Source organism: Pseudorca crassidens, chromosome 1 (genome assembly GCF_039906515.1).
Source record: "Pseudorca crassidens isolate mPseCra1 chromosome 1, mPseCra1.hap1, whole genome shotgun sequence".
NCBI classification, from domain to species: domain Eukaryota; kingdom Metazoa; phylum Chordata; class Mammalia; order Artiodactyla; family Delphinidae; genus Pseudorca; species Pseudorca crassidens.
This window is the reverse complement of record NC_090296.1, coordinates 104,373,501-104,399,183: the sequence shown is the minus strand read 5'-3', so window position 1 is coordinate 104,399,183 and position 25,683 is coordinate 104,373,501. Positions and strand designations below refer to the sequence as shown.

Genomic DNA, 25,683 nt, shown 5'->3' with positions numbered 1-25,683 from the left:
CAGGAAGGGAAGAGGCACGGCGGTCCCACAGGGGACTGCTTCATTATTTTCCCCTGGCCTCACAGCACAAGCTGTGAGAACAGCATTAGACCCAAATCCCTGTGCAGTAAGAAGCAGTGGTGGGAATCAGTTTTCAGACCCAGGGACGCAGAACCCCATCTTGCAGTTCTTTGCCGTAATTTTTCAGGTGCCGTTTTGCTCGTAATCTTGTTGTGTTGGATTTTAATTGAATCTGCATTAGGTTAAATAAGTTTCACAGTTGATCCCTGTCACACAGCTTTATAAAGGATGAGGAGAAGTTACATATGTTCCAGGGTGACCTTCCTTAAGCCATTGATACTCAGATGACGTTAGCCCAACCTACTGTCAGCCATTCAGCAGCATTTATTTCTAGCCATGCCTTCTCAGGGTGCCCTCCCTTTCCACATGCATGTCATTTAGTCAAGAAAATTTTAGTCAGTATCAAGTTAAGAAACAGGATTTGAGACAATTTTTAATGAAAAATCAAACTCAGTACCTCCAATTTCTTCACTGATAAGGAAGTGTACGTACACTGAAGATAAAACAGTAGATTGTTAGACAAGTCTTATTGAACATATAGGTAGCTTATTCTAAACAGATGAATAATTTATTAGAAAAAAACAAAAGACTGCTGTGCTTGTGAAAAGTTTAGAGAAACATTTTATTAAAACTTAGCCAATTAAAAGCAATTCTTTAAAATTTTTCTACAGATGGCATATATATGAAGAAGATCCATTGATTTTTGTTGAAATTTTTTGTAATCTCCGAATCATGGCTTTCCATCCTACATACCTTTATTTCTTCCTATGTTTTGAAAATAAATCGCATATATTTACTGCCTGTGTTTTTATGTCATAAAATCCTTTGCATATGCCATTTGCAAAGGATTTAAAATCATTTTATAGTGCATAAAAGTAGGAAATGATTTTGTTATACTCAATATACCCCATCTATTAAAATAGCCGCGTGTCTCCTGACTGGAGTCAGACTGGGTGGCTGGAGTAATTGCAGTGCAGGGTTGCAGAGTACTCTCTCATAGCTGTAGGGCTTTCTTGTTAAATGGCCCGTTCCATACCCCTGGAGTTGCCGTGTCCAGGGCTGGATCAGCTGACTGGCAGGGATGCAGTTGTGTGGATTCAAGCACTGTGCAGCTGTTGACTAGATCACCTTTAAGATGCCTTCTAATCTTGAGAACCCTAAGGTCTCATCTTCCTTTTCTACAAAGTCACTCTTGGGGCCTACAAGCTAATGGGTTTAACCCACTAAGCAGGCAAGTGTTAACAGCTCTCACTCCTTTCCGTCTTACTTTTGGCTGTTGGGAGAGCAGTATGTTCTATTAACTGGACAACTGACCATCTGTGACCATTTTTAGCGAGAGCATCTGGCGGTAGCTGCCTGTTTAACAGAGTGTGATATGTCTAGAGGGCAGTAGGTTAAGGGAACCCTATCTGTGTCTTACATGGTGAATACTTGCTTTTACTGAGCTTTTGCACATTAAAGATACTCTAACCGGAACTAGATTTACTAAGTGGTCTTGGAAATGAAATTTAAATGCTTTTGTTTGCTGATTCAGTGTCAATTTGAGTAGGAAACTGATGTCTCAAAATTTCATTTTCATGCTAATCCCCTTTCTGATTGCCCTTTTTGTTTCCACTTCAGGTAATGAAGTTTTCAATAAAAAAGTATGTTTTGGGGACACATTCTCCTTAGTAATACATACAGTTCTTTGTTTCTGAAAGAAAGAAATAGGTGAATGAGTTCATATATTTCAATTCATTTAACAAGCATTTTAAATTCTTTTTAAAGTAAGGCATTATAGCACTGGATTAAAAAAATGTAACAGATGTGACCACTGCTAAAAACAAGGATTAAACCAAAAGATTAAGTTGAATCACTTGTCCAATTTTCTCCCAAATTTCTGATTAACTAAATTTAATTGTACTTAGTAATGAAAGTTATTTTAGAACATTTTACTGTAAACCCTCAAAGCTCAATTCCCTGAGATGTAGAATGTTTTGTTTTTTAAAGTGGCTAAAAAAGGCTCTTGTGTCTTTATTAGTATAATATAAATATTGGCAGAGCAGTGGAAGTCTTTTTGACGTTGTTAGTTTGTTTTAGTTTAATGATTTCAATATATACAGTTTGATTTTATTGGAAGTGGTTTACTTTGGGGGAGTTGGATAAAAAGCACTAGGCTTGTGATTTAATGTTTATTTGATTTGTTCTAAATTGTGGTTTGTGGTTTTCTTCAAGATTTTGCATCTTCGTAGTAATTATTTTCACTTAGTTTTTTTTCCTTGGCACTTTAAGTGTTTGGTTCAGTTTTAAATAGAATTTTTAAATGTTTCATTCATCACATAATAAACAGAAGCAAAATTAACAGCACACTTGTGTTCCCTGATGATACACTGATTGAAATAATTTGTTCCTCCTTTTTTGGTCTGTTTATTTCAGAAATTGGCTTCAAATTCTGAAGTTAGAGTTTCTAATTGCAAGAGGACTGTTTTCATAAGCTGATTGTCAGAAACTGTTCTTAATTGTTTTGTCTGTGTAGAATAGAGTGAAAAGGGGGGGATTATTTAGATAGTGCTGTTGTTTAGCATTTAGGACACTGATGTTAGATAATCTTTAACTTCTTTTTTGTCAAAGAATTTGTGCTATTAAATTTCACAGCGAGCATGATTAATGAGCATTTTATTTAGCACCGATTGTAAAGATCCAAAATATTTAAAATCACACCTTCAAAACTCAGATCGTTTTTTGAGAAATCTAAAGTTGTAACTCCCAGTTTCTGCTGGGAATAGGAGTCTGAGGAAACAGTCCCTAGTTAATGATGTAATTTTAGAGTCCCTTAGCCAGTTTGTATAGAAGCATGGTAAAATCAAGTCAGATTTCTGGGTGTTATCTTTCACTATAGTAGAATAGGATTTGGTTGTGTGGCTACATATCTCAAGAAAGAAAACAACTAGCACTGGTGAGCCAAGTTGATATAGCTGGAGAAAGTTGTAAGCTTTCCTTTAGTCGAGGCAGAACAAGATTTTGTGGCATAAAGGAGACCACTTTGAGACCACTTCGAGCAGAGAGGGGTCATTGTGAACCTTACTATAATAGCGATTTTGTTTCGAAGAGAATTAGAATCACTCAGTTTACGAAATATGGAAGTCACGTTTTAAAGCAAGCCAAAGTCTTTTCAGAGACTGTCTTCCCTCACCCCTCTCACACAAGGAAGCCTTAGATAACACTCAGAAAGTCTTTGGAAACATGCTACAGGTGAAAATCCTTACAATGTGGTTGGTCTGTAAATTTCACATAAGACGGAGTAAAAAATACAGTATATTTTATAACAAAATCTTCCTAATTGTGAATAATTTCAAATGTATAGTTCCATACTGACTTAGCCTATAAATTCATTTCAGATAATCTGGTGCTTTGATATTGACTACCAGTTTAAATGTCATTATAGATGCCAGGAGTCTTCCATGCTGAAGTAATGTATAGTCGACAACATAAATATCATTAAGCATTCTGTCCAGATGAGCTTTGACTTCATAAAGCAGCATTGGTTTCTCTGAGATCACTTTGCATTTATTTGTTAACAGACCATTTTTAGGTTTGGTGGAAAAATTCCATTAACATTATTGCTGTCGTTTACCACAGGAAAGATCTTTGGGGACATAACCTCACATTTTTTGCCTCTCTTCAGTTCTTCCTGTGCTTTACCACAGTTAATTTTCACTTTTAGTAGAAATAGTTGCTCTGAACAGTATCTGATTGTGTTCTTTCATTCTTTTCAAATAATTACAAAATAAGTTCATTTAACTGAAGTCAGTAGACTTCTTAAAGAAATGATTTTGGAAACCATCTACTATGTAGGCCATAAAATTGACTGTGAGTACAAATTATAACATAACAAAGGGAACATTTAAAAAGTACTGTATTTCACTTCCTTCACTGTTAAATATCTTTTAAGTTATTACGTTGTGTTTAATCTTTTATCAAGACAAAACATGCTGAAACTTAAACACAGACTTTAGGGAACACTGAACTATTTATTCCTAATTTATCAAGAGAGTAAAAATTTTTGAAAATTCCCTTCTCTGCAATATCCAACAATGCCAAATATGATTGATATTCAAATCACATTTTAGAACCGTAATACTTAAAATTTTTAAAAAAATACTTAAAAAACCAATACCTCAAAAAATGGAGCATCCACTTCTAAAAATCCCATTACTAAAAACGTACTGCTACATAAAGACAATAAAAAGATTTTCATTTGCCAATTTGCAACTACCTCTAGTTAAAAACAGAATGTTTGCAGGTTGATGAAACTGTAAGAACTATACAAAATTTACAGTTAATCATCTGTTTATCTTTCCTTAAATTCTTCTTCTAGGATGAAAGGTAATCTTCCATTTTAAAATATTTTTAATGCTCTCTGGACAAAATTGGAGACCTATCTCTTCTCTCTGGAAAAAATCTTGCTCAACTTTTAAGTCTTAACTCTTCTGGGAATCCTCTTGTGACCCCAAATGGTGTCAGTCATTCCCATGGTGCGTCATCTACAGTGCTTTGTTATGGGAGGCACGTGGCACTGATAGTTAAAAGAAAAACATCAGTTGACTAAGCTTCATGTCTGCTGCCTAGGTTTAACTTACAAGCTCCACAGCTTATTAACAAATTAAATCCTCGTTTTTTGCCTAATCTTTTAAATAGGGATAATAATAATAATAGTTATTTTAGAATGTTAGGAAGATTTAATGACATAATACACATAAGGGTTAACATTGCATTGTAAATTGCATTGTAAGTCCTCAACAAATGTTAGCTGTTGTAGTTGTTTTTACAATAACATAGTTCTCTTCCCAGGGTAGAGTCTGAAAATCTGTATTTAAAAAAGTTTTTTTCCCGTATAACTTACCATGATCATTAGATATGGAAACCACTACTTCTTGAGCTTTAATATGTGTATGAATTTACCCAGGGACCTTGTTAAAATTTAGTAGGTCTGGGTGAAGCCTGAAATTTTTGCATTTCTGCTCACTTTGAGAAACAAGGGTCTAGACCAGGGCCAGGCAAATTTTTTCTGTAATGAGTCAGATAGTAAATATTTTAGGCTTTGTGGGCTTTATGAACTGAATTTTTATGTTCCCACCAAATTCATATGGTGAAGCCCTAACCCCTAATGTGACTGTATTTGAAGATAGAGCCTTTGAGAGAGTGACAAATGTTAAATGAGGTCCTAAGGGTGGGACCCTAATCCAATAGGGCTGGTGCCCTTAGAAGAAGAGGAAGAAATACCAGAGCTCTCTCCACCGTATGAGGCAATGAGAAGGTGACTGTCTACAAGCCAGGAAGAGAGCTCTTACCAGAAACGGACTGCTGCCAGACCTTGATCTTGGACTTCCCAGTCTCCAGAACTATGAGAAGTTAATTTCTGTTGTTTAAGCCATCCAGTCTATGGTGTTTTGTCATGGTAGCCTAAGCAGACTAATACAGTGGGCTATATGGTCTCTTCCACTGCCACTGTAGCACAGAGCAGCATAGAAAATTCATAAATGCATGGGTGTTGGTTATGTTCCAGTAAAAAGCCTTACTGTATTTATGGAGACTAAAATTTGAGTTTCATATAATTTGGACGTGTCACAAAATATTGCTTAAAATTTTTTCTGACCACTCAAAAATATAAAACCATTTTTAGTTGGCAGGTAGCCCAAAGACAGTAGACCATATTACTATGGTTTGCCAATTCCAGTTGTAGACTTTATAGTCCTTACTCTTTAAAGTGTGGTCCCAAGATCAGCAGCATAATCTGGAATTTTATTTAAATGCTGAATTTCAGGCTCGCCCTGTCCCTTCCCCAGACCCACCGAATCCATCTCCATTTTAATATAATTACTAGGTGGCTAGTACGCACATAAAAGTGGAAACACTGGTCTAGATGACCTAGTAGTATTTTTCCTAAATAGCCAGTGTTAATTCTTTATAACTTAATGACTCTTAGCTCTAGTTTGTTATTCTTGTTGGAAATCTTTCAGAAATTTGTTATTGTGCCTTCTAGGTTCCTATATTTCTGACTCTCTTAATTGTCAAGCCAATTATAGTTTTTAATTATTGTTCCTACTAAACCTTTCTTTAGTCCATGTTTACTGCACTTCTTACTGCTTATCTTGCTTCTAGTCACACTTCCCCATACTTCTCAGCTTACACATGGAGAAAAACATGGCCTTTCATGAGTATCATCATTCAGTCAGTACATTTCTTCCCAAACATCCAAGGAGTGGATGAATCACAGGCTTTCAGGTACAATCTTCTCATTTGGGCCCTTCGTTTCTATATTTTGTTTGCCACTGATACTCATTCACAGATTCATTCTCAGGTATTTACCACACTCACTATGTGGTAGTCCCTACATTAGAACACAGCCATATTTAATGTAGGCATAATCATAGCATTTGGGGAACTTAGGAGGGAGAATGATAATTAAGTAAGCAATTAAAATAAGGTGTGATGAACTCCTTGCTAGTAGATGTCAGATTGCTGTTACGGCACTTGGCAGGGGCCTCTGACCTATTTTAGGGCTAAAATGGGGATAGCTTTCAAGAAGAAATAACATTTATGTTGAGATCTAAAGGAAGATTAGTATTAGGCAGGCAAAGGGGCAGGGGCAGATACAGGTTATGTGGAGCCTGATAAAATAATATATAATAAAATAAATTAAAATAATATAAAAATACACTGTAGTACAGTGTCCTTAATAGACCCCATGCAGGTCAGGGGCTCTGAAAGTTAAGCTTCATAGCTTCAGGGTAAATCTGCCTTTACAAAGAGGGAATGGCAGAACCCAGGAAATACTCAGGGAATGCTGGAATTTATGTGGGATGGCCAGGAGGTGAGGGAGACCATGTTCTGGAGGAACTAAGTGTTTCTATGACCAGAGTGAAATTGGAGAGGCCTGCAAGAGGCCAACACCTGGTAAGGCACGTGAGGGAATTTGGGCTTTGTCCTAAGGCAGTGTGAAGCCATTAAATGATTTTAAGCAAGTCAGTGGCCTGATTAGATTTATGTTTAGAAATATCTTTCTGTTGCAGTGTGTAGAATATAATATAGAGAAATGAGACATAAAAGCAGCTCAGAACTGCTTCTTCCCTGAAAGAGGAGGTTTTGTGAACTTTCTTTTTACTTTCTGGTTCACACATGTTATAAAAGTCTATACTCTAAGTTTGCTGTAGTCCCTACTGTACATGGCAGTTTCCATGTACACAAATGGTAAATTAAAATTCCTTTAGAAAACAGCTTATTCTGTTGTTTTAAACGCTTTATACTCAACTTTTGGGGATTATAATCATCGTATAATATAATATCCACCAGATCAGCAAATTTGGAAATTTCACTGTGCAGACCCTCTTCAAAAATCATTTACAAAGTGTTAGGTAATATTGATCCCATATCTGGAAAAAAAAAAACTACCATTTTAACATATAAGGGAAAGGTATTTGGACCTTTGGCTTATGCCTCCCTTTAAGCCAGTTCTATAACTGTATTAGTTAAAGTGTTTTAATTTATGTTTCTTTTGGGTTGAGTAAACTCTCAGGAGGCATCCAGTCATATATCTAATAACATATTCTATCCCCTGAGAAAACCTAATTACTCTTACTTTGGTCATCTCATTTTAGGTAACTGTGATAGTGCCAAGTTAATTAAATATTATGTTTTTAAATGATCAAAGAAATAAACATAGCCATGGATTCCATAAACCCATAACACAAACTGTTCTTTGAATCGACAGCATGAAGCCAGGAGCGTTTAATAGTCACTCGAAAGGAGAATATTTTTCAACCCACTCAGCTGCTATCATTGAGCTTTACAGTGGGCTCTAAGAGCTACAGTACTGTTTGTAAAGCCCTCATTAGCACTGTGTGAGTACAGTGTTTTATGGAACTCAATAGGTCTCAGATAAAGAGACTCCTATGCTTTCCTGGGGCTGGTCTCTTGGGCCCTACTAGAAGGCTTATAACACAGAAGCTCTTTGGCCTTGCAAATCAGTTGAACTCCATTTAGAAATGACTGATAATGGGCTGCAGTTACCGTTTAATTAGTGTAAATTAATTACCAGCAAATTAATTGCAAAATCCAAACCATCCCCACAACATGCAGTTTTGACTTCTGTGATTTCTTCTCCTAACTCCTCATGAAGACATTGCCTAGAAGATAGTGCCAATTAGAAATGCAAAATTTCTAATTTTAGGGTTCATACAATACACATTTTTCTCAGAAGTTTCTATGTATGTGTTCCCCATTATTTTTAAAATTTAAAAATTAACGTATATTGATTGAATGCACATACTCACCAGGCCCTGGATTGGGCACAAGGAACCTGAATGTAAAATGGCATGCTTGCCTCCGAAGTGTTTAAGTTCAGCCTGGAGGACCTATCAGCGTTCATAGGAAAATGTGCTGATAGACAAAATTGAGGTATAGTCAGACTACTCTGAAAGCACAGAGGATAAATGACTAATTTTACTGTATGCTAAAAAATTGCCCAGTAGAGAAATGGAGGAAAATCATTCCAATTATAGGAGCTTAAAATGTACAGAAACAAAAAGATTAAAAGAGGTAGCCTCATTGGTTTGCTATGGCTGAAACATGGGTTGCATGGGTAGGAGTTACGGAAGCTAAAACCATAGAGTTAACTAGGTCCCATGTTTTAAGGACCCTGTGTACCTTGATAAATTAGTTAGTCTTCGTCTTATCTTGTTAGTAGTGCAGAGCCAGCAAGTTTTTAAATGAGAAAATGACATGGCTTGTTTAGACAGATAACTGGTAATTGTATTGTAGAGGATAGGTTTAGAGAATGCAGTGAGCATGAGCCAGGGAGAGAGGGGGCTGCTGAAGACAGGAAATCAGTAAAATGGTTGTTGAAATAATCTAAAATAATAAGTATAAGCTAAGACAGTAGTTCATTGGAGAGAAGGCAGGTATGAAGTTTTTCACACTTAGAACTTGACTGATTACATGTGGGCCTAATAGGAGACCTTCATATGTAGGGATTATGCCTAAGGGGTCTATGAAAAGATGCTCAACATCATTAGCCATTACCAAAATGCAAATTAAAAAATTTTAACTACAGTAAGATGCCTGCCACTACATATCTATTGGAATGACTAAAATTTTTTTAAATGTCAAAACTGCCAATAACAAGTGCTGACATGGGTACAGAACACCTGGAACTCTTATGCATTATTGTAGGAATGCAAAATGGTACAGCCACTCTAGAAGACGGTTCAGTGCTGTCTTATGAAGTTAAACATGCCTGTGCCATGTGACCCAGCAATCTCATCCTATGTGTTTACTGTAGAAAAATGAAAACTGATGTTCGCACAAAAACCTATACATAAAATGTATAGCTCAATTCACAGTCCCCCGCAGGCTGGAAACAACAGTTGTCCTTCAGTGGGTGAGTGGATAAACAAACTGTGATGTACCCATACCATTGAATTACTCCTCAGCAATAAAAAGCAATGAACTATATGGCTACTTGCGATAGTTTGTTGATGAATATTGGCATTATGCTGAGTGAAAGAGGCTGGTCTCAAAAGGTTACATTCTGTATGACTCCATTTATGTGACATTCCTTTTTTTAAAAAAAAATATTTATTTGGCTGTGTCAGGTCTTAGTTACTGCATGTGAGATCTTCGATCTTCGTGGTGGTATGTGGGATCTTTAGTTGTGGCGTGTGGGATCTTTTTTTTAGTTGCGGCCTGTGGGATCTTTTAGTTGTGGCATTTGAACTCTTAGTTGAGGCATGTGGGATCTAGTTCCCTGACCAGGGATCAAACCCTGGTCCCCTGCACTGGGAGCGTGGAGTCTTACCCACTGGACCACCAGAGAAGTCCCCATTTATGTGACATTCTTGAGAAGTCAAAACTATAGGGATGGAGAACAGATGAATGATTGCCGTAGATTGGGGTGGGAGTAGGATTTACCTACAAAGGGGCAGCACCAGCAGTTTCTTTATATGATGGAATTGTTCTGTTTCCTGATTGTGGTGGTGGTTACACAAATCTGTGCATGTGTTAAATAGAACCATACATCCCCAAAATGTCAGTTTTAAAATTTAAAATAGAAGACTGAGGGTTTTGAGATAAGATGGCCAGGCTTTGAATTCTAGCTCTCCACACACTTGATCTTGGTCAAGTTACTGCACCTCCACGAACCTCAATTTGCACAATGTCCAGGATGTTGAGAATTAAGTGTGCTAGTACATGCGGAACCCTCAACAAGGTGCACTGGTACATAGTAAGTGCTCAGTAACTATTAGCTGTTTGTAAATATGATTAGGTAAGGAAGAAGTTGGACCAGTTCTCGAGCTCTGGGTGGACGATACTTTAATTGGAGTAGAGCTTTAGGAGTTAAGACCAGGTTTGGAAAAGTGGGAGATACTAAGTTCAGTTTTGACCATGTTGAGTTGGAAAGGTTGGTGTTCTGGTGGAGATGTCTCTAGCAGCTTAATATATGGGTTCGATTTCAGAAGATCTGAGATGGTGAATCATTGGTGTGCAGTTTGGAGTTAAGCCTACACACTGATGCTGTCCTGCTGCAAGGGACCCAGCATCTTTCTGTCTTAGCTGCAAAGATTTGAGCAGAAGAAACCATTGTCAGCATAATTGTAAAATGAAAGACATTAGGTCATTTTCAGGAAAGTGGGGCACATCCAACAAATCTCATTGAAATTTCTCTTACTATGTGAAATTTTGAACATTCTCATTTTCTGAGTTGTCACTTTCAGTGCTATCTTATTTTTTTTAATCATCTTCATAGACCTTAGGAAACTGAAATTCTTTCCATAAAGATGAGGTCATATTTATATTCTTAATTTGGTGCAATTCTAAACATTTATCAGTTTCTTTTACTTGCCGCAAAAGATAGAGGAATTTTGAGTAAGAAAGAAGCAAAAGGGATTAGACAAACCATTGCTGATATATTATGGGAGAAATATAGTTGGCAAATTCCAGATTGTATCTTGCAGCAGATCACAGAAGATATTTTGCCCTCTTCAGTATATGAAAGCCTTTTTGTAGCTTTTTTTTGTAACTCAGTTGAATGTAATAGCAGTACTGTTAAAATTGCATTTCTGCCACTTAAATTCAGAGGATTGCAAAGAGCATTAAAATGACAGTGGCTCCTGAAAGAATAAATGCCTTTTACTCTGTGCTGTATATTGTACTGTATCAGAATTGTATCAGTGGCACGCTAGGGGATGTTACACTCAACAGTTTTACTTCCTACTTTAAAAAGATTGTTTTTTTTTTAAAAAAAATTGTTTTGGTGAGAGAAGAAAGGCAACAATAAATGCCTATGTTTTCTTAAATATGTTTATCCATCTTTAAAAAGATATTAAGGTTCAACTTTCCATATCAAAGCCACAAAAATAATTGGGAAAAGAATTTCGATAGTTTTTCCTGGACTTTTATATTCTTAGTCTTGAACAGTCATTACCTTTCAAAATGCTCTAAACATGAAAAGCTCTGAAAAACATTTGTCTTGTTAGTAAATGAGGTATAATTTGTGAACAAAAAAGCCTACTCTTTTTTTTTTTTTAAAGGATAAAGCAAAGTTGTTTTTTTTTTCAAGAATGAAATTGATGCATTTGCCTAAATGGTCATCACTTTTGTAGGTTTGAAGTTATATTACTGCTTTAGCAGCTGTGTGGCAAGTTTTCTAGCAGACAGTGGTGGTGGGGAGGGAAACTCGGTTGCATCTAGTTTCCCTTTGTAAAATGCCTGAAAAGTTGATATTTAGTAGCTTTCTTGAGAAAGCAGTTCATCTATAGAAGAGGAATTCTTTTAGTACCTAAATTAGCTTGCTGTGTTTCATATGCATATGTTTTGTTTTCTTAAAAAAAAAGGAGAAAGAAAGAAAGAAAAGAATAAAGAAAATCATCTACTCTAAAACTACATAGCACAGATAACCCTTTGACCTTTGTTGCTGGGGTAAAGATTTACAGTACTTGTGGAGCCTCGCTTCTCATGCCTGACTGAAAAGAACCCTAAATAAAGTAAGGCCCCTGTGGAGAAGGGGAAAATAAGCAGGATAAGGAAGTTCCATTATTTCAAGTGGCAGTGTTTTCTTTACCAGTCTATAAAGTGAAATACCAATTGTGATGTATTTCCACTTTTGAGTCTGAGGTCACTTAAGTTTGGGGTCTGATGTTAGAGTAGTTAAGAGTTGGGGATGCCGGAGGCAAAGTGTCCTTCACTGCTTCCTTCACTCTCATCAAATATCCCTTCCTGCTGTCTCCCTCAAAGCAAATTTCCACTTGAAATATCTTTTCTTTAGGGAAAGCAAAACAACAGAAAACTTACCAAAAAAACCCAGAAACAGGCGCTATTGAAATATGAGTGAGAATGGGAATTGCCAATTGTTTCTCTCTTTGTGTGTTAAGTAGTCAAATTTTTCTTCAGATAGCAAATATAAAAAGTATATGAGAACAAAATTAGTCCTGCTGTTTGTCTCCAGGAAAAGTATTTTTTAAAATTTATTTCATTCAAGTATAGTTGATATACAATGTTGTGTTAATTTCTGCTGTACAGCAAAGTGATTCAGTTATACATATGTGTACATTCTTTTTCATATTCTTTTCCATTATGATTTATCATAGGATATTGAATATAGTTCCCTGTGCTGTAGAGTAGGACCTTGTTGTTTATCCATCCTGTATATAATAGTTTGCATCTGCTAATCCCAAACTCCCAATCCATCCCTACCCCACAGAAGAATTTTTAACTTCATTCCAAATGACACCAAATTAAGATCTTTGAAGAAACTTTAATAATTTACTGTCTAATGATGTTCATATCTATTTAATAATTATTTAACTAATACTTTAATACTGAATCTTTAACCTTATGTATCTAGCTCCTAAAATATCCCAGTAGTCTCTAGAGCACTTTGTATTTACATTTTGAAGTTTATTTATTAAATTTATCTTCTGTTACATTTTCTGCTTCCTTTCTACATGTGCGAATAAAACCTCATTAAAATGGTAACAAATAAAAGCCATGTTTCTTTGGTATTAGGAAGATGCTCATAGTTATTGATCAGCTCTTGATTGTTTTATAGGCCAGAACTTTTCCAGTGGTAATTTTATAAATGAAGGAAAAATTTCAGTAAGCTTTGCCTTCTTATTTAAAAATAAGAATCTGTAAGCATGGTAAAATGCTTGACATGAATTGCGAACAACAGTTTTCCTTACAGAAGGGAAAACTCTTGTTTTAGGAAATTAAATCAGTACTATCCATTAATCATACTGCATCAACTGCAATCAACCCTCAGACCACTCTGGAAGTTTCTGGTGAATGTAAAGAATCTTTAGATGTGTGAGGTCTTTAAAGATCTAAGTTAAAGGAGAGGAGGTTTTTTAAATACCACATTAGCACATGAAAGAAACTTCAGGGTGGATAGAAAAAAAACATTTGCTGCATAGCAGTAATTATACTTGGGGGTTTTGTTTTGTTTCTGTTTTAACCTTGTTCTTAAAAAAAACTTAGTTAATGCAAATGAAATGTTAAGCTTTGTACAAATTATACACACCATGAGGTGGAGGGGAGCAAGCTACAAGACAGGCATTACTGGAGGAAAGTATTTTTTATCTTAGCCTTTAAAAATATTTTTGTATGTTTATTTCACAATGTACATAATAGGACAGTCACACGTGTATATATGTTATGAGTGTGCTTGCTAGAAAAAAAGTTACTAATGGAGGGTAAAATGAAAAAAATTTAGAGACCACTGTTCTAAAATAGATGATTGGTTATTTCTAACTAACTACCACAGTTATGAAACGTTACCATCTAGAGGATGAAACAGACATTAATCAAACCACCATATAAATTGTAATTGACAGCTTTTGTAAGTGCTGCGATGGAAAAGCATAGGAAGTGATAAGTTATAGAGGACACCGTATAGTTTGCCAGTGGGCATTGGGTTAGTGAATTGAGATCTAATACTGATACTGATGGTGAATTGAGACCTAAAAGATAATAGAAGTTAACTAGGTGAAGGACCTTAATGGAATAATGAAAGACTTAAAGGAGGCATGATGTAAACATAGTCATAGACTAATCATCAAAACAGGCTAAATACTGGTATATTTTCCTATCTAAACAACTTGATTTATCAGTTCATTTGGATAAGCTGCTGTGATAACATAATCCTGACAGAGTTTATTGAAATTGTACATTTCTCTTCCATTTTGAGATGTTTGAACTCTTCAAAGACTTTGCATAACATCCCAGAACGTAGGCTGTCCTATGTAAGTGGAGGCTTCTTGAATTGGCCAAGATAGGTGACTCCATTGACACTTACTTTATCATAGAAACTAGAGCAGTTGCTTCAGCTGAAGGTAAAAAATGGCATCTTAGCTTTCTCAGCATGCCAGGATGTTAACAATAACTTAGGAAACCTGTGCAGACGGTAGGCACCACATTGTGCCTGATTATCACAGTTTATACATCTTCCCTGGTAGATTTTGTAAATATATCTATAGCTAGTCATTATTTCAAATTTATATACCTCCTGCTTCCTTCTAAGAAAGATTTGGAGTAACTCAATACAGAAACACAAAATTCAACAAAATAAAGAAATAGGTGATATAAGGCCCAGTGTTAGTAAGTGTTTGGGATTAAAGAACACTCATATTAATAGTGGGAGTGTAAATTGATACACAGCTTTTCTAGGGATAATTAGGCAACACCAACAGGGGGTGGAATAATATACACTCTTTTACCCAGCAACTCTATTAATAGAACCTGCCATAAGAAAGTATTATGAACACGCACAAACACTTAACCACAAGGATGCTCACTGTAGTGTATGGGGTCATTTATAATTGTGAAAAGCTGAGAAAACCTAAATATTCAGCTACAGAGGTTTAATAAAGTAAACTTGGTACATCCATACAATTTGAATAAATGTAGACATTAGAAGGAATGTTTTAGAATAGTTAATGATAGGAATAGTTGTCCATAGGATATTAACTGAAAAACAACAGTTATGAAATATAAAATATACTGAGTATGGGTGCATATGGATAGGAAAGGGAATGAAAAAACATACAAACTAATGTTCACAGTGCTTATCTCTGGGTGCCAGTCTTAAGGATATTTTATTTTTATTTCTTTTGGCCTTAGTTACATAAATTTTCTGTAACAAACATGTATTTGATCATAATGAGAGAAAACAGTAAAGTATATTTTAATTGACTATACTTAGATGAAAAAATTGGAGCAAAGACAAATCAAGATTGAAAGAGTCAGAGAAACCAGGATAACGACTTCTTTGTTGCATGCTGTAAGATCCTGTACAGTTGCTAGAAATGCCTATGAATTTAGCTATGAGCTTCCTTGCAGCCAAAGCAAACCACAAACACTGGTAGCTGGGGGGAACAGGATATTTTAATTATTAGAAGATTTTAATATACTAACTAAATTCCCAAAATACAGTACCTCCGAAAAAACCATATGCTCACGTTGTTAGAGAGTCTCTGTGAATCTGTATTGAAAACTATATTATGCTTGACAATGACTTAAGCTAATAAGGGAAGAAGATTCCTGTAGTTTCTAGGATCATTTAACAAGTTACAGCGTTTTGGATGACCTAGAGATACTAACGGAGGAAACAATTAAAATAAATATTTTGAACTTTCACATTTCTCCATCTGGATGACCAAGTATGATGATTTTTAGTATGGTTTCCCTTTCTTGAATGCACTCCCACTCTTTTCATAAAATGGCCTTTTGTCTCAGAAGAAAAATCAGGGCAGGTGGGCCTTAATTCTGACCCTACAAAACTATAGAAACTATATTTGAAACACTCTTTTTAAAAGGCCCTTTTTTCTATGCGTATATCCACTCAGAAATTACAGTGATTGTTTTAATCATATCAATTCTTTGTCCCATGTTAACTGAATTGCACACTTTATGGCCCTGATTTCTTGGTTTACTCTATTCCTAGGCTGTGTATATTACAAATTGGCATTCCAGTGTGAGTCATTGAGAATTAAGGAAACAAATATGCATTTGCATTATTTACGTACAGAGTCCCAGATATTTCTAGAAATCTTATAAGAACCCTAAAAACAAGTTGGTACTTTTCATTGTCTTGTCAGGCAAGAGTTTAATACATTCATATGGATAAATATAGATAAATACAGAGATAAAATTGGCCACTAAGAAAACACTATTCTGGAGTTAGGAAAGCTTTTGAAACTATGATAGTTGCTCTTCAACAAGAAATATAACAAATTTGCAGTTACAAAAAATGTGTATTTTAAGTTATATTTCCCTTAATAAAAAAACTCTATATTAAAGTCATAATCTAACCTGTGTAATATTCTTGCCAAAAACATTTAGTCTGGATCTGACAATGAGGAAACAATTAGATAAATCCAGATGTGAGATAGTCTATAAAACATCTGGACTGGATTCTTTAAAGATGTCATTGTCATTGTCACAAAAGATAGGAAAAGGACAGGGAACAATTCTAGATGAAGAAGCAGTGTGTGACCCTCAGTTGGATTCAGGAATTTGGGCGGGGGTGGGGAATATAAAGGACATTATCGGTGGGAAATTTAAAAATAGACTATGTATCAGATAAAATTGTGTCATTGTTAAGTTTATTGGGTGTAATAATGGTATTGTGGTTATATATGTTTCACCTTGTTCTCAGGGGAAACATGTCCACGTATTTAGGTGTGAAGTGTATGATAATTCAACAAAAGAAAAAGTGGTGTGTATATGTACACTTGAGCACATGCACATACAGATAAGAGAATAAGAAATAAGGAAAATATATCAAAATGTTTAAAAAATAAAAGGTTAAAAATGCTCTGTGCTGTGTGTTTGATTAGTTTCTCCAAGTTAGGAATGGTTTTACAATGATTATGCACGTGGTTAAAACGACAGCACTTCTGAAATAACAATTGATTATATAAAACAATTTTCTAGAGATGTGTGGGATATTTAAGTTATATCAATTGGCATACATTGTAATATAATTTTACCTACTGAGAAAAAAAATACAGAAAATCAGTTTCTTATTCATACTATCCAGTAACCCTTCCAATTAAAGGTCACTTGAGGAACTAAAAACAAATTATTTCCTTAAACAACTGAATATTTCTTCTGTCCTTGGAATGTTTATAAACTGGTGTTTATAAAAATATATTTCTTTCTTTTGGCTGCACCGCACGGCTTGCAGGATCTTAGTTCCCCAACCAGGGATTGAACCCGGGCCACGGCAGTGAAAGTGCCGAGTCCTAACCCCTGGACCACCAGGGAATTCCCTTATAATAATATATTTCAGATTGAATATAAGAAAACTTAGGTCTTCTGTTGAATATTTTATTTCTCAGGAAATGTTTTTAGTTTAACTTCATATGCTCAAATTGCTTCAGATTCTCTATCATATGTGTTGAAAACTATTTAAAGATATACTGAATAACTTCCAAGCACCCCCAAACATCTTCAGTGTCTTTCAGTACCTGAAAGATTTAAGGTTTATAGAGAATTTGAGTGGACTGTTTATAGCCAATTAACATGGTAATGACCTGCACCTGCTTGTATCAAACTCCCAGAAGTCTCTTATCTGCTAACATTAAAATCAATTTTGAAGTGGTACCTTCAGCAAAGTTTAAGTAAATTGCTGTAATATAGTGCTTCTTGTGAGTTCTAAAGGAGGCATAAATAAGTAACGCAATCATGTTTTATCACTATGATTGATGAAGCTGGTATTTTACCAGCTTACATTTCCTACTTGAGAAGAAATTTAAGACTGGCTTCAAGCTGTCTACCTGCTTCTCTCCCATCTTGTAAGCATGCTTTTAACTGCCGAGGGCTGAGATTTGGAGGAATGGTTATCAGACCACAGATGTTTTTGCCATGAAATGGTGCACCTCCAGCCAAGTCACTGTGGTTCAGGAGATGATAGATGGTATTTTCATGTTGCCTCACAGAAAGGTCAAAATGGCATGGCGAGCCCATGACAGTGAAAGGGAGAAATGTTAGTCCTGGAAGGAAATTTATTTCATGGCTTCAGGGGAAGTTTGGTTGTCATGAATAGGCTCTCTCTGTCAGTCTACAAAAATATTGTTTGTAAGGCAATGATGTATGTCAAACAGACAGTGTCTGTGTGTTGGCAGACAGAGCAGCTAGTTAAACAAATGCTAAGCCAAGTATAGTAGCGCAAGTCAAGTACTTTGGATGCTTTTAGGGTAAGAATTGCTCTTGATAGAAATATCAACATAATCAAAGGAACTTATTTCACTTTCTTACGTAACGACTTTAAGTAAACTTCCTTTGTAAATTTTACAGCCTTTTAAAATGCACCCCCCATTCTAACACTTTTTCTGTGTTAAAAATTCTTATAATCAGCAATCGCTCTATTTTATTCACTTTTAAATTATTTAGGAACATATATGTGGACCAGCCTTATTAGTACGCTTCACATAAAGCTGTTATCAATTTTGAGACAGTTAAGCCCCTGCTTTTTTGGAGTCTTCGTTCTTTTTCTCTTCCCCAACCCACAGGAACTATCAACTATGGGCATAATTCCATTGATGGTGTGGTAGGAGAGACTCAGTAGCATTGTTCACTCATCTTACAAAATTAGACCATGGAAGTGCCTTTCTTCCATGGGGATTCCCAAAGGGAAAGGAATGCCATAAGAAAAGAGCATAAAAGATCAAAAACTGTGTTTCTTGGAGCCTCCATTATCACTTTCAGATTTGTTTTTCAGTGTTTGGATGAAAATCCGATTCATTCATGGCAACGTTCAAGTAGAAATCTTCAACTCCAAATATTTCTTATCCAGACAACCCAAAGTGTAATACATTTGTCAAAAATAAAAAATAGATTTTTTTAAAAGTCTTGAAAGCCTAATAGATGTAGAAAATGAAATCACATGATCAAAAAAGAAATAACATGATCACAGTATTTGTGAACACAATATAATTGGGAAAGCCTTATGCTTCTGGATTTTACAAAACAATCCCAGTCTTTTGGGGAAGGTTTTTAAATTAGAGATAACCAATAGGATGTACTTATTTTGGTAGGAAAGTAATCTCAAATGTCACATACAAAGAACTTCCTTCCAAATTATCCTAAACTCAGTAGGAGAGGGGATGTTTTTACTGGGAGTGAGAGGTGTTATTTGTCTTAGGGCCCTTCAGGGGTGCAGGACAAAAGGGACTGAGTCTTTTCAGGTTTAGACAAATACTCTACCATCAGCTTCCATAGAGAGCTGTTCTACAGAACAGAGAGGGAAAGCTGGGAGAGTGGGGGATTGCCCATTCCATCTGCCATTCTGTCTGTTTTACACTCAGATAAATATTCTGGATTACCACAGAATACATTTATAACATTTTGGCATGGTGATCATTAAAAAAAAAACTTTCTTTAAATTTTTAATGCAAAGTGAATTATGTTTATGATTAACAATCCCTTGCAGAAGTTCAGTTCATGAACAAAAGGAGAATGCATTTTTAATCTAGACTTAAAGTAAAATTTACACTCTTTTAGCTAAAAAACCTCTTTGTAAATCAGCATACTAGCGCATTTATGTAAGGCATTATTTCAACCATCATGAACTTTTTCCATTCTAACATAAGTCTGATAATACAAGACAAAGAAATCCCTCTTAGAAGAGACTTGGTCTCCTAATGGCATCATGGTTTAGAGAGAAGAGAAACACTAGTCTTATAGCATTTCAATAACTTGAAGCCAGATCACATCATTCAAATGTGATTTGTGTTTTTGTTACTGTGCTTACACATAGCATTTTAAAGTAGAGCATTTCACTCAGCTTTCCTTTCCCACGCATCCCTCTTAGCATTTTTCCTGCTCCTCTGCTGCTGGACCAGACTTGGTCTGGCCCCAGATTCTATGTCAGAGGCCATGACCCAGGTGTCATAGTGGTCCATACTGCTGGCCTCTTCTCTGAATAATTATATGGGGTATTGTATTGGAAGGACAGGCTTGGGGGCAGTGCAGTCACCCTGGCTAGCCAGACCAAGGAGCTCTCCCGTCAAACTGCAGGGAAACAATGGGCTGAAAAGGCTCACACAAAACCTTGTAGCACAAAAGATTAAATTAAAAAAGGACATTTAGGGCTTCCCTGGTGGCGCAGTGGTTGAGAGTCTGCCTGCCAATGCAGGGGACACGGGTTTGAGCCCTGGCCCGGGAAGATCCCACATGCCACGGAGCAAATGGGACCATGAGCCACAACTACTGAGCCTGCGCGTCTGGAGCCTGTGCTCCACAACAAGAGAGGCCACGATAGTGAGAGGCCCACGCACCGCAATGAGGAGTGGCCCCCGCTTGCCACAAGTAGAGAAAGCCCTTGCACAGAAACGAAGACCCAACACAGCCATAAATAAATATACATTAAAAAAAATGGACATTTGGCCAGACACTAGGTTTCATCCCACAGAATGTCACCTTTCTCACTTTTTCTGAGCATTTCCTTCTTTAACAATGTTCAGACTTCATATGTTGACCTTATAGCAGCAGATTTTCAGATTGCTGCTTTTAGATTACCTTTGCATATATATTCTAATTTACTTGATTATTTTTAATGCTTTGAGGCTGTCTTAATTGTGACACTTTGTTGCTAATATAAGCAAAGCTTTTCTTTAGCAGTGGTTTAAGTAAGTAATTTAAAGTAGTACGTAGTGGGTTTTTTGTTTGGCAGTGGCGCAGCATGTGGGATCTTAGTTCCCCTACCAGGGATCGAACCCGTGCCCCCTGCAGTGCAAGCGTGGAGCCCTAACCACTGGGCCACGAGAGAATTCCCACCTAGTGATTTTTAAAGTAATGCTTTTTGTTCTCTTAAGATGTTTTATTAAGCTACTCTAGCATGTTTCACGTCTGTAAATTGAGCAAGTGGCAGGGGACTGTCCCAAAGTAGATGTGATTATTTTACCTTCTTTTGGTCCTAGGAGGATTATTTTTCCCATCACCTGAGAAGTTTCCATAACAAGATGGGGAATAAAACTCATTAAGTCTTTATGAGATTTGAATGTTAGAAATTATGTCAGAGGTGGACTCACTGCTGTGAGGTAAAAGTTTTTTCATGGTCCTGATCTCAGGTTTTCTCTTACTTTTATCTACCCCTGATCTGTCCACTTTGGCCTGGCTCTTTTCAAGCCTTCTGGAGCCTCACCAACAAGCAGCAGCCAAAAGAAACAAAGGCTTGGTTTTCATGACCCCAGTGTTATTGGTCCACAGCTAAACACTTTGTAAATAAATAATAATTTTCTATTGTGCATTTTTCAGGAAGCCAAGCTTGTAGAAATGTCAGTAGTATAGCAAAGAATCCATAAAGTTTGAATTGATGTCCGTCTGTTTTACCATCTGAGTTCATCTCCAATCAGAAAACACTTGGTCTTTATAGTGTTTGGCTGAAGGTATGGTGTGGGAACTTCCTACGAAGTGAGCCTTTTAGTTTTTACCTTTTGTATCTTAAATAAAGTTGTGTAAGGATGGAACAATGATCAAAATCCAAAAGGATTGGAACTCTTAAATGTTTTCTCCTTGAAGTAAATTTTATTCCTTAATGGTTAAATCTCTGATTATTCTGCTTTTGTTCTACTGTGTAACTGATTACTTTGAATGTACGTTAGTATCACTCACTTATTCAGGGCCTACTTCAGAGATAACCTAAATCCGGAAACAGGCCAAAAAATAGGGTTTAAGTCATAAAGCCATGCAGTAGGAGAGGATGACATTCTTTAGAATGTATTCTCTTAATTTTACACATGTTCTCACATGTTTTGCTCTCTGACTTCTAAAACATCAGTGATTATAGGGTCCCTGGCTTTATCACATAGGCCCAGAAGCACAGAATTGAAGCTGAAGGACAACAAAAACAAGTTTTAAAAAACCTAGCTACCCTATGTTGTAGAAGATATAATAAGTGAACTTACAGCCCAACTTATTTCTAGCATACTGAAGAATCAAAGAGATTTGAAATAGATTTTTGGGTATTTTATATAGAAAAATGGTTAATTTTTAAAGGAAAGCTAGTTTACTTATATAGAAGTATCTTTATAAAAGTAAAATAATAATTCTTATTTTATAGAGTTGTAAGGATTATTTAAGATAATGCATATAAGTACATATTAGTTTGTTGGCATATAAAAGATAATACATTTTCCCAACAATTCTTTACCATTTTATTATTACTGCAGCTGCACAACCAAAAGCAAGTCTCCACGCTTTTCTGTGCCTCAATTTCCCCATTTATAAGATGTGGAAAAATAATACCTAATCTTCCTTCCTTCCCTAAGAACTAAAGATGCTAATTTGAGATAAGATGTGCCTTCTATTTCCAGTTAAAGTTTCCTAATGTGCTTCATTTTGACCCTGCTAAATATAGCTGAAGGGGAGAAGAAATCTTTATTAAAAATCTAAGTAGGGCTTCCCTGGTGGCGCAGTGGTTGAGAGTCCGCCTGCCAATGTGGGGGACGCGGGTTCGTGCCCCGGTCCGGGAGGATCCCACATGGCACGGAGCGGCTGGGCCCGTGAGCCATGGCCGCTGAGCCTGCACGTCCGGAGCCTGTGCTCCGCAATGGGAGAGGCCACAACAGTGAGAGGCCCGCGTACAGCAAAAAAAAAAAAATCTAAGTAATCGGGGCTTCCCTAGTGGCACAGTGGTTGGGAGTCCACTCTGCCAATGCAGGGGACACGGGTTTGAGCCCTGGTCTGGGAAGATCCCACATGCTGCGGGGCAACTGGGCCTGTGAGCCACAACTACTGTGCCTGCGCGTCTGGAGCCTGTGCTCCGCAACAGGAGAGGCCGTGACATCACGTGAGAGCCCTGCGCACCACGATGAAGAGGGGCCCCCGCTTGCCGCAACTAGAGAAAGCCCTTGCACAGAAACGAAGACCCAACACAGCCCAAAATAAATAAGTAAAAGTAAATTAAAAAAAAATTATCTCCATAGAAAAATCTAAGTAATCAAGGTGCTTCCCTGGTAGTCCAGTGTTTATGACCCACGCTCCCAATGCAGGGAGCCCGGGTTCAATTCCTGGTCGGGGAACTAAGATCCCACATACCACAACTAAGCACGAGTGCTGCAACTAGAGAAGCCCGCGTGCCATGACTAAGACCCTGCACAGCCGAAATAAGGAAATTAATCAATTAATTTTAAAAAAAGATAATACGTTTTCCCAGCAATTCTTTACCATTTTATTATTACCACAGCAATTCATATTTATTGTAGAACAGGTAGAAATATAGGAACCAAAGTAGCTAAAAATTTGACCGTATAGAGCTAGATATCACTGTTAACATTTTGGTACATAAGGTGATGCATTTTCATTCCCCTTTATAGCTCTTCCTCTGATGTCCCACCACTTCCTTGCTCCTTAACTCCATGTTTTCTGCTACCCCTAACCTCACCCCTTCCTGATTAATTTATTCTGTTAAAGGACCTAGATAACCAGATGTTATTCTTACCCTTGGTGACTTCTCTGCAGCTTTGTATATTGTCAGCCGACCTTCTCTTGGTTTCCATGGTATTTTACCTTCCCTGTTCTCCTCATGACTCTTTAAGACCACTTCTCTTCTTGCCCCCAGGTTTCTAGTCCTTGCTGTCTTTCCTCTCCCGTGGCACCCCATCCTCCATTTAAACGACTGTTGAATGTAGTTCTCCATCCTAACTGCTGGCTCCAGCTGACACTTTTAGTCGCCCGCTGGTCAGCTCCACTTGAATGCTCCTCTGGCATCTCTGATTTGGCATGTTAATGCCTCCACCAAGCATATCCTCTTCCATTTCTGTCGGTCAAGCCAGGCTGGAACTTGGGAGCTTTCTTACTCTTTCTTCTCGTTAATCCCTTGCTTATACTCTTCCCATGACCTCAATCTCCTCTTCCCCACGCTTACTAGGCCAGATTCTGTTCAGATGGGCTTCTTCCATGAAGTCCTCCCCACCACCCAGACTACTAATAACCATTTCCTCTTTTGAATTCCCGTAGAGTTTCAACAGATCTTTGTAGCAGTCACTCCTGTGTTGCATGGTGCTTTTTTGTACCTTTGTCTTAGCTCCCCTAGTACACTATTACATAAACAAATTTGAGAGCAACTGATATATTTCAATTTCCCAATTTTAAAGATGAGGAAACTGAATTCCAGGAGACCACCTTTGCAGCCACACAGCTATGAAATCCAAGATTAAAATCCAAATCCCCCAATTTTCAAACCAGCCCCCTCCTCTACACTTATTTATTCAGCACTAAAAAGCACCTACTCGGGACTTCCCTGGCAGTCCAGCAATTAAGACTCCACGCTTCCAATACAGGGGACACGGGTTTGATCCCTGGACAGGGAACTAAGATTCTACATGCTGTGCAGTGCGGCCAAAAAGCAAAACAAAACAAAAAAGCAATAAAAAATAAAAAGCACCTACTCAGTGCCGGACATTCTTCTAAGCATTATACATATATAAACTAATTTAATCCCCATTTTATAGAAGAGGAAACTCAATGCAAACCCAAGTAGTCTGGTGCCAGGGTCTATCCTTTCACCATTGTACCATCCTGCCCTTCTTCATGAGAGGGAGGAGGGATTAGGAGTTAGGGGATGTTTCTAATAATTATATTATTACTACTGATATTTCTATCTCTACACTATTTTTATTGGTAGGTTATTATTATTATTGATGTTATTATCATACACTGGCACTACTTTAAGCACTTTATGGGAATCAGTTTATATCATCCTCCCATCACCTCAAGAGATAGATGCTTTATCATCATCATACCCATCTTACAGGTGATTTTAGCCAAGGTAAAGAAGAGAAAATAACTTCCCAAGTTAACACAGTATTGACCAAGCTAGAATTGGAATCCAAGGAGTCTGGGTCTGACATCTCAGCCCTTAACCCTCATGCTAAACCGTCTCTTAGGTTCTTAGTAGTGCTGAGTCATTGGGAAAGTTATCTTCTGTTTGTTTCAGCATCCTCCTCTGTTATGGGACAGGTGACAAAAACAGTACCTTACTCACAGGGTTTTTAAAGTTCATGTGAAATATTTCTATGTATGACAAATGCTGATCCAAGGCAGCCCCTTCTCCCTTTTACAGCTTTGCATCTCATGAAATCTTTAATTGGTGAAACTAAAGCAGTCACCCTAGTTCATGCATACCTGTTTTGAATTGCTCATTCATCAGTTTCAGCTGATATCTGAATAAGCTCTCACCTTAGTAGCTAGATGAGTCATCACTCTCCTTACAGGCTCACAGGTGCCATCTAGTGATAGAGAAGAGAAATGCAAGTTAGTCAGGTAAAACCCTGGAAGAAGGCATGGGTTTTTTTGTTGTTTTGTGGTGTTTGGAAACACGTTGCAGTGAAAAATCGGTATATTGTACCAAAAATTTTAGTAGGTTACTTAAGATTTTGCATAAAGATACAGTTAATTCACTGTTGTTAAATCCTATGCTTTTAGAATGGAATTAAGACAGGTTCTTGATCAGTTTTAACCTGTGTGCATCTTTAAAAGACCTTGGCGTTACAGGGAGTCTCATTTTATTGATCTTTGTTCTTCTTGTTCTGAGTTGTTGTCACTGAAGGTAATAAACACCTAATTGTTAAAAATGGATATAAT

General features: G+C 36.9%; 1 protein-coding gene across 1 annotated transcript in view; it reads left to right on the top strand.

Moving 5' to 3' along the window:
* The window catches only part of PRTG (protogenin), a 129,545-nt gene that overhangs the window by 69,821 nt on the left and 34,041 nt on the right, over nt 1-25,683 (top strand). The window lies entirely within an intron of this gene.